We start from the raw sequence: 10,541 nt of genomic DNA, 5'->3' as shown, positions 1-10,541 counted from the left end.
CTTTTTGCGACACGCAGTTTACGGATGATTGCGCAGGCGACTTAAGTGTTGATGACCTTTCTTAGTCATTGGTCAGCTTTTAGGAATCAATTGGTATAACGGCCGTGGACTATGCGCAGGTGACGGCATTCGTTTAGTCATCAACATCAAGAATTTCGCAGTCAGGCTGATCAAAATATTTGGCTTTCGTTGATCCTCTTGGCTTTGCTTGAGAAACACTTTGCCAGCCCCTTATTCTTCTACGGCATTGGTTCTTAACCTTTTTCATATCGTTACCCCCAAGAGAAAAATAACGGGATGCAATTACCCCTTTTCAAAAAATAACAAATTACAGCTTGCACTCACTTAATTGTAAAACAGCTCAAAGATGACGTCATAATGTACACTGAAATACCTGTTAAAAATAGCAAGTCAATGGGAAGCCAGATGCTGTTTTCGTGTTATCCAGTGGCCACATCTAGATAAAGGGGAGGATAATAGACAGCATCTCTCATTTAATTGTCAATCGCACACTTATTTCGTTTTGACAGAGACCATTGCAGAGAATCCAACTTCACAACAATAAGTTGAAGGAAATTCAATCAGAAAGTTCAATGTCATTATGACAGAGACTGGTATTCATTTTGAAGGCGAACCCAAAAGGTTCCAAAATCTTGCCTTAGTTACTTCGAAGTCCATAATTTAACTAGACCCTAGACCAGTGCTATTCAACCTTTTACGTAGTGGTATACCCTTTTAACATTCACTCGAAACTCGTACACCCAGACCGCATAACTCACTGATTCCGTAGACTAACCATAATCTAGGGGTGTTCCTGTTCAACCTCCTTGCTATTCACAGTCGTGCTTCTATTCCATATATAGCATACGGCCGTACTCTGGTGGAAAGTTGTCATGGCCCATATGGACTTCATATACTCATGTTAAATTGGCTACTGGAAACTTCGCACCGAGGGGCGAGCACTTGCGGTGCTCAGCGCCATCACTGATTTCTTGATATATACCCTGCGTACATAGTTTGAAATTGTAGCAGCAGACACTCTGCGCGCAGACTTACTGTCTCTTCACCAAAATCACGAGTATAAATGTTAGGAAAAGATAACTATAGATTGCCTTTATGATAGCGCAGGGCACGAAAACGTTTTCCAAAAGGGAAATTCAGTTCGTCGATGATATTACTTGCTTCATATATTACTGCCAATTATTTATCCATTCTTAGCCCACGCATTTAGTAGGCCACGGATTAGATACCGGATGGGACAGATGGAGGGACTGTCTTCAAAAATTTCGGGCACAAAATTAATGACGATGCATTTTCCATTTTAATATTCACTTTGTTCCATGTTGTTAATTTTTGACCTTTCATCAGGATTGTAGGCATAGTCGAAATAAATATTGGAATCAGCCTAACGTACGAGAAAAAACTTCATTCGTGAGAGGCCCGCGATTCCGACTTGGTATTTCTTTATGGGGTGCATCAGTTTGTTCTGCGGTTTGCATTTATACAGCGGGACTCAAATTACACTATTATATTATAACGAAAAATCCGAGATAATCTGAATCGCGCAAATCGCGAATAAAATTCTCAAGTTTTTTAAAATAAATCGGTGATTCAAATTGCATATTGACGGTCGTCAGCCTACGCTAATTTATCATGTGTTGAGGGCCGCACAATTATGGTTTAACGACTGCATGCAACGTATGCAGGTTGGCCAAATATGAAAGGTTGTGACGTATTTGTATTGCTAAATACTAATCATCGCTCGAGATTATCGGACCAACAGCACAGTGGTTCTCAAACTCGTCGCCCCCGAGACACTCGGCCTAGGCCCCTGCGATTTTGTACACTGTGCTATTTATAAGCCTCTCGCAGAAAGTAATAATTCAATATTTTTGATAACACTCGACGGTTTCCTTGAGATTCATTATAGACCAGTGGTTCCCAACCGTTGGGGAATTCAATTATAGATAATTAGGATACCTTAGTTATCTATAACACTGTGCTGCGTTGATTTTAAGGCTGCTAAAGTATAGAGGGTTCTTAGTGTACTTTTTTATGCTGAATCCAAAACTGGTATCCGTTTTCTTCGATCAGGTCTAGATTTTTATCAAATTGCATTTGAATTTACGAAAACTGCCGTTCAGCGTTATGCGATTGAGCTTTATGGCGTCATAAAAATAATTTAGCAATGATGCTTTGATGAAAAGTTTAGAAAATATTTCTCTCTTTAATATTTCGTAATATCACGAGAATTGGGCGCGAAATTTTTCACTATCAAAAGGAGAATCGTGTCTAAAAAAGTTTGAGAACCACTGCGCTATAGTATACTGTGAAACGTTGAAAAGATCGCGTAAAACACAGTTTCGTTAAATTTTCTCTTGTTGGAGTCGGAGTCATAGAAATTCTGTAACATCCTCTCAAGTTTGTTAAATTGCTTTGATTCTGAATCCAATTATGTTTTCAAATGTTAGCGCGACAATCCTGGAACACGAAAGACAGACAAGAATGATGATTACAAACGCGCGCGGCCAATCAGTAATTATCTCTTACCGCCAACACAATGGGTCTTTACCAGGGATATCTAAAAGATTTTAGATGTCCCTGATTTTTACTTAGTATCGAGCAACTCGCATCGCGACAGGTTGCTGATTAAAACATCGATTTTGACTGCATTGATGCATTTCCCGATTTGCGTTCGCAAAGCATAATTGGATTAATATTATGGGCACTGGAATAAATTTTAACTGGAAGGCACACACAGTAAAACACTGTTCCTCTTTGCACTCCGAGAATTTTAATCTCAAAAATGGTTCACAGAATATTTGAAACGTGGCTTGCGGCCCACATCGATGCAAATAATGCATTTTAATTTGTAGATGGTGAACGTATATTTGGTCGTCAAATCGCGATAGGAAATGGTGTTTCTCAGAGCTCGCGATGAAATCTACGTTTTCAACGATGAGGTCGAATTTGTACATGTACAATTGTACATCTATTAAGGATCGTTTGTTTGCTGAAATCAGCATCAGTACGCTGTGCGAAATACATAGTAGTGATCAATTTTAACTAACTGTACAATCGACCGGCAAGGTTGCGCTGATAACGAAATTGCAGACACGCCGCAAAGCTGCAATAACTACAATTACAGGGGGCACTAGTCATACCTAAATACCCAGATTTGGCAATAGCAACGAGCACAATTTGTTTAGACGCTGGCATAAGTGATCAAATCAAAAAGATACATAAACACAAACAATATTCCACTTTGAGATTGATACTGTTTGGCGAAAGTGTTTCTGCGGACTGTATCAGGCCTGCATGATGAAGTCACCGACGATAGTGCAAATGATATATCAATGACCCATTTCGCATACAAATGGCTCTCGCTAATTTGCAGTACGCAGCATCGATATTACGAAATAGTGAATTGGCATTTCAAAAGGACGGGATTTCTAGTTATAAATGAGAAACTCCCCGGCTACGCGCCTAGGGTTCTAATGCCGACAACGGCACTGGTTAATATCGGCCAGTGACCTACGGCCAGTCCACGATCAGTCAGTCCAGTGCTTTTCAACCTTTTCGAGCTCTATTCGCACTTTTTTTTTGTAAAATAAGTTTCATTCGCACCAGGTAATCGAAAATTGTTATATAAAACGAAGATGAAGATACTTCACAACATTTTGTTCAGATGTGCAACAAATAGGCTACTATGTAACTTAAGCTACCAAGTGTCTCATTAAAAAGGCAACTTTTTTAGCTCGCTTGCTTTCAACTATTTCATTAAAACCCTTCTCGGCCTAACAATGTTGTTGGGTTTTGTACAAAAACGTCTCCTAGTGCATGGACGGCCAAGTCTTAAACTCTGTTCCGCACTCATATCCAATTTTTCGCGAGTGAAAAATGCTTGTTGGCAGAAACCGTTTTTGAGAGATGACACAAAGGTCGCGGAGGCCCCAGTTTGTCGAAAGGATGACAAACCCACATGTTTGTGTTGAGAACTTGCCTTATGTCTTGGAACATAAGGTGCAAAACGATCAAGGAGAGTAGGTACATTAGAGCACACGACCTTATGATACGTTGCTCCAAATTCTGTCTTGCGAGTATAGACGAGAAGAGCAAATAAACTCACGATACTGTATGTTCTACTCTTCAGCTCAATCTAACTTGAGAATTCATACCAATTTAATAACGGTAAAGAAGCATTTAGACTACCACCAAAATCTGAGTTTTTGTGGCCCCCATGGAAAGGAATTCATTTTTAATATTACAGTTGTATGTCATGATTTTACGGGCATGTATGACATACAGAACGCGCACACCACAATTCTACCCAACACAACTCTACAAAACATGTCTGACGCATGCGATTTCAAATTAGGGCATATTGAATTCATATGGGTGTTGCAGTTGTAGGCTACTACTGTCTACTCAGATTAAAATAACGGGACTATACCGTGCCGACAACAGAGCATATCGAATCCATCTCGAAAGGTTTGGCTATCCAGCATCGATCATTGTTAGACCAAGGTTTTGTCGCCGTTTATGTTTTTGTCACCGCATTTTATCATCGGTTTGTTGGACAAAACTTTTCGTCTTCCGGTGCTCTGACGCAGAAGGGGTTGGCCTCGAAATGAATGAGTCTCATAGGCATGAACTCGCTCGCTGCACAGTAGAGTGCACACCCCCACGGCCTACACTAGTTATTCCCGACGACCTTAGACCATGTTTTCCAGAAAAAAACATTCGTAGAAATCTTATCATGAATTCTCATGATAAAGCCATATTTTCTGCGTGTCCCGCTTATTGGCTACAGTACCCAACACAGTGACCCTGGATATGTAAAAACTATCGCAGCATTTTTGCAATAACTTCAACAAATATTACATACACATTAACAGATAGCTCTGGCACCGTGTCGACCTAAAATAATACCCCTGGCGGTCCGGGTCCATACTTTAATAACCCTTGAAGGGGTAAAAATTTGCGTTACAGTAACTTGCTAATGGGAGTCTGTAATGATGGTATTTACTACTATCCTCGTGCCTCGCGCTAATTGAACAGTTATTACGAAAATATTATGATTGTTTAGCGAACGAAAGTAGAATGTCAATTTGACGTCATTTTCCAGCCTGCCGCAGGCTCAGACGGGCTGATATACTATGTCTGCCACTACACCAGCTTAAACCAGGCTTTTAATAATTACAGTGCGAAAATATTAATTCACTACGGCTTGTGAGAGATAGGATTGGCGGTGCGTCATATAAGTTTTTACAATTGCGTCGCGACTACAAAAGTTACACTGACCTTAAATTTCCTATTTGGCGTATTTGAATTATTATACGTCAGAAAAATTAACAATTAAAAACGATTTTCATTCGCACTTGATGCAGATTCTCATTCGCACCAGTGCGAACCGTCACACAGGTTGAAAAGCATCGAACCAGTCGAAATGGAGTGCGTTCTCAATTATCCGCGTGTTATGCAGTAAGAGCAATATGTGCGCATGCCGCGACCTTATCAATAGAAATACATATCCCGAAGGTTTGAAAATCGATCCGCGACATGGTTACGCTCGATATAGAGTCCATCCAGCAATGAAGTTTATTGGAACATAGAAGGTTCCCGTCCAAACTAATCGAATAAATTCAGAATTTGCGCCACCGAGAAGCTCGTGTTGCGTCAATATTTGGCAACGCAATTCAAGGCCGTGCACTGCACAAAGCGCAGTATTAATAGCAAATGAAACACTGACAAGTGACACCCAGGGAATACGAGTGTATGAGCAGACATGAATCAGTAGCCTACAGCTGATAGCAAACGAGAAAGCGCGCATCTAATCAGTAATTCCTCATCTTGCGTATAGCACAATGGGGTTCCAACTTGGAACATCCAAGTCTGACATCGCGGCAATTGTTTGCTCATTATCACGACGTTTGAGCTGCATTTTCCGATAAAAGTTGGCTTGGCAAAGCTTTGTTAAAGTAAGGAATATGCGCATGCGCACTTTGCGCAGGAGTGACTTTCAATTCGCAGGCATACACAAACACACTGTCCTATTTCGCGCTCCAAGCCTCCAATTAAAGAGACTATCACGGAACTAACTCAATAACACTGGTCAACAAAATGAAAAACAAATCTTTAGGCAGAACATCTGAGAACCGTTTCCGGGGTTTTTGAGATTGCTGATTACGAATATCACATTAGTTTTGTCAGATTGGCTCTCTGTCAGAAGATATTTATACCCCTAAAAAAGCCCAAAATTACTGTATTCACCCTCAAATATTTCACTTGGTAGGAAGAAAATCGTAGTGTTTTCTCATTTTATACTGTGCATAAATGGCTAATTGACTATGAAGAACCCTCATGTCATTCTCAGTCATTCTATCAATATTAACATGGCATGATGCTAAATATTTGTTTGTCAAAAAAACAGTTAGTCAAGCCTAAAAATTGTACTTTTGCACAACGGAAATTCATATTCTCCTGTATCAATTGGTCATTCTACCAAGATTAACGAGGAGTATAAAACCATACTAATCACTAGGGCAAGTTTTTGAAACTTTTTTTTACCGCGTCCGGCAGCTTCCTAAATACTCGTAAGATATGTAGAATGCTGTTTTAAGCTGTTTGAAGGAATCTTATAGTGCAACGTTTTGCAACTTTTGTCCATTTATTTCATGCAACTCTTTGCAGAATTTTGCAGCTTTTTCGATTTTTCATGAAAGTATTTTCGGTTTTGGTGAAATACACGGCCAAATTCGACGGAAACCCCGTAAATCACCACCGAAGTACGGGTATTTCTGGAGCTGAGCCGGTAAATTGACTTTTTTTAGTCAACCGAGCAAAACGTGGTATTTTAGTGCAGCTTTTGTCAAAAATAAATAAATAAATGCAACTTTTCGCGGATTTACCTGCTACAAAAACTTGCCCTACTAATCACGGATTACAATTTATTGGGGCGTTTTAAGCACTAGCTCGTCGTCGCCGACGAAGCTCTGCGTATTCAATTATTCGCGCGGGTGTCGGTTAATGGTAAATAGTTGGCATCAAACGCGCTATCACGGACTCGCTAATTGACAGCGCTGTGATTTAAAATCGCAGACGGCGGGCGTAGAGAGAGAGAGAAAGAGAGAGAGAGAGAGAGAGAGAGAGAGAGAGAGAGAGAGGGAGAGAGTCTTTATTTTCATCCAACCAAAATACAAAACACACGGCAGTGGTGGTGGTACAGAAAATATGTTGCACAGTATTCGGTATTAGATAGGAATGATCGATAAGACCGTGAAGGTCATCTAATCTAATGGTATGGGGTGGCTGCCACCCCATAAACGTGTCATGGGGTAGCTGCGCCACCCTGCCACCCTATAAATCGGCGCCAATGGGTACGGTGATTGGGGACGTCCGAAGGGTCAGTGATTCAGTGCATCGGTCCGCCAGATGGACAAAATGTCGTTCCCTTAGCGTCGTGAGCCGTGCGATTTGCTTTTGTCTGTAGTATCCACCAGTAATCTAGTATGCATAGCATATAATCTGACGGATGTTGAGATTGTTATGGCGACTATAGTTTCATGCATCGATCGTCAATGGGTGAACTGGAGGTGTGTCTGTTCCAGATCGCTAACTCGCCATCCGGCACTAGTAAAAGCAATATAAAAGGCGCACGGATATTCATCGGTACGTATAACAGGAAATCGTCTCGGTTTGTCAGTATACTAGTTGGGGTTATCCGGATAGCTTAGTATGTAGTATACGTTTCATTTAGATAGTGTCCGTAGAATTCGAGCGATCCCGATTACAGGTAGCGTGTATGACATCCACGTGTAGTAGATACGCAGGTCTCAGCTTCATTTATTTCTGATGCAACCTGCCTACTTTGTCTGATATATTCCAACATTAACCATTATGATAGAATGCCTTGAAGAAGATCTTGAAGCAATAATGTGCGATTTCGACTCCTGACGAATTGTCTGTATCTTTTATCGTATTGGTACAGTATGTTTCTCGTTAGCTTTGTAATAGTTTTAGTGTGTATTTTCTCATTAACCGTGTGTGGTATACCAAAGTCCTAAAGTTTACCATCAGTTGTCGCCAGTAGCTAAGCTCAAAGTGTGCCGCTATTTTGACTCAGCAATGTACTCGAAAGTTTATATTCAATTATGTCCCAAAATCGGATTGTCAATTTTCAAACACACGTCTATTTGTTTCGGCCTGTGTGGGACTCGCGTCCTATGCACATTGCACAGTGCACACGGTCATGAAAACGGGTTGATATTTATTAGTTACTCACAAGCTGACTAAATTATATAATACCCGTAAGCCAAGGAAAGTGCCACTTCTTGAACTCACATGGATATCACATACACGCAGGCTCGTATAGCCGGAGTCGTAATCCCTCCCATTTCAAACTCAAAACCAAGTCCTTTTGAGATTCCATTCAATCTCCAATTTTGAGGCGTTCAGCCTATTACCGAGAATCTACTGTGCATGAACAATTGAACATGCACTGAACAGCACATATTGCGCAAGGGCACTCGATTTTCCGCTGAGATTGTTTTCCGTTGGTACGCGAAATTGGGTCATTTCCTGCTATGCGCTATCATCGAAAGACTGATTAATCGCGTTTGCAGCAGGTCTGCGCGTTCTCATCTGCAACAGGCCTCGTATGATCTGCTTGCAATATCTCCACCAGTAATTAGAGCAGGGGTTGGCAATTTTTTCCCTCGGCGGGCCGAATGAGAAGTTGAAATTACGTTGGCGGGCCGAGTAAAAAAAATAGCCATATTCTCCAGCGTCTTTTAATTTTATTTCTAAATGACATTAGTAATAAATGCTGCTCAGTGAATGTGTTCATGTCAGGTAATGAGTAAGTGACGGCTAATTTAAAAATTATCTACTTGCCGTTATGATTCGAAACAAATGATAAACATGATACATTTTTAACTCTCTTCAAACCCCTGTCCAAGTTCTTCTATTAAGACTCTGAAACAGTGGTTATCCAACTTTTTAGGCACGCCTCCCTTTATGATAGTGAAAACTTACGCGCCCACTTATCATGATATCACAAAATATTAAAAAGTGTAACCAAAATGCTAGCAATCTCTACGGATAGTTTGATGGCATGCAAGATTATGGCTTTTGATGAGTGAATTCCTAAATATCAAAGTAAGACGATACACAGAGCAATAACAGCAGGTTGGTGGTAAATCGCGCGAAGTGCGAAAACAATTTTCATTCAATTTCGGCTTCGCGCCCCCTTCTGATGCTTTGTCGCTTCCCCCCACAGTTCGAGAACCACTGCACTGAAATGTATATGCAATAGCACAAAGCTTCCTTTCTTGGTCGCTGCCTTCCGAGCCGTATGCAGCTTAAATAGCCTTGATGTTGGGTGAAGCTTGCAGTTTTTCTGAACGTCGCCCTCCCTTGACCGAGTGTGTTGTGTTTTTGTCATAAGATGACATAAATTAAAAGCCGTAATCTCGGCGACATGGCCAGCAACAACTAAAAGAACGGGTTTACCCCCGACTTCAATATAGAAGTATTTAGTGCCAAGTCTACACCTTCTTTGAAAATCAGTTTTCGGCATTCTTTTTTGGCATGCCCGTTAAATCATTATTGGCGATAGATATGATATAGTAATCGCGAGCACTGATTGATTTGTTTTACGAATTAGGGATTTGGAAACGTATCACTCAACAATTCGAAACACAGACCGTATAATGCGTAATGTGACAATAGCAACGAATAAGATTCAAACTAAACTATATGGAAAGAGTGATTTCTTGTGACTTCAATTTCTACTCATACTTTGCTACATTGCCTTTATTTTGAATCTGGATTACGCAGGCGAGGTTCGTAGGAACCGTAATCGTGGCATATCAAATGAACACTTGAACAGGCTTCCAAGTAAACCAATTTCCTGTTTAGTTGATACACATCCTATGGTTTCAGTCATTCGAAAAGCAAGTTTTATGTTTTGAATTCCGAGCAACCTTTCGCGGGCCGCACAGAATAGCTTCGCGGGCCGCGTTTGGCCCACGAGCCGCACTTTCCCCAGTACTGAATTAGAGTAATTAGAGATAAATACCGGTAAACTATTTTTAATCTAATTTGCGAAATGTTTCTCTGCTCTAGTTCAGTGGTTCTCAACCGGGGGTCCGCGAAGCATTTTCAGTGGGTCCGTGAAGCCTCCAAATTGTTGATAACCTAATTTGTATTATTTTTAATTCGAAAAATCAGGAGGCAGTTTCGCTTCATTACTAGTAAAACTCCAGAGCTCACATCAACAGAATGACCACCTGAGATGAAATATCGTATACTGAGCAGAATAATTTGAATTGCTAAATTGTCAATAGCCTACTGATACAAACGTTTTTCTGTTTAGAGATGTTTTGTTGGGGACTGTAGAAAAAAAGTTGAATGAGCAAGGTCAATCACGGTGACTTCGAAAATGTTTACAAAAATCCATTTTCTCCTGTGATTTGCATAACCATTTTATCCATAATAACTTCAAGATAAGCTGCTAGATAGAAATGACCCGGCTTGAC

General features: G+C 40.6%; 1 protein-coding gene and 1 long non-coding RNA gene across 4 annotated transcripts in view; both read left to right on the top strand.

Moving 5' to 3' along the window:
- LOC145437257 (single-strand DNA endonuclease ASTE1-like) overlaps positions 1–10,541 on the top strand; it is a 533,921-nt gene that overhangs the window by 140,449 nt on the left and 382,931 nt on the right. The window lies entirely within an intron of this gene.
- The window catches only part of LOC145437246 (uncharacterized), a 39,935-nt gene that overhangs the window by 3,091 nt on the left and 26,303 nt on the right, over positions 1–10,541 (top strand). The gene's annotated exons all lie outside the window — the stretch shown is intronic.

This window comes from Botryllus schlosseri, chromosome 4 (assembly GCF_051294905.1).
Source record: "Botryllus schlosseri isolate E-star chromosome 4, Bs_hap1, whole genome shotgun sequence".
NCBI lineage: Eukaryota > Metazoa > Chordata > Ascidiacea > Stolidobranchia > Styelidae > Botryllus > Botryllus schlosseri.
Note: the sequence above shows the minus strand (reverse complement) of the source record. Positions and strands in the feature narration are given on the sequence as shown.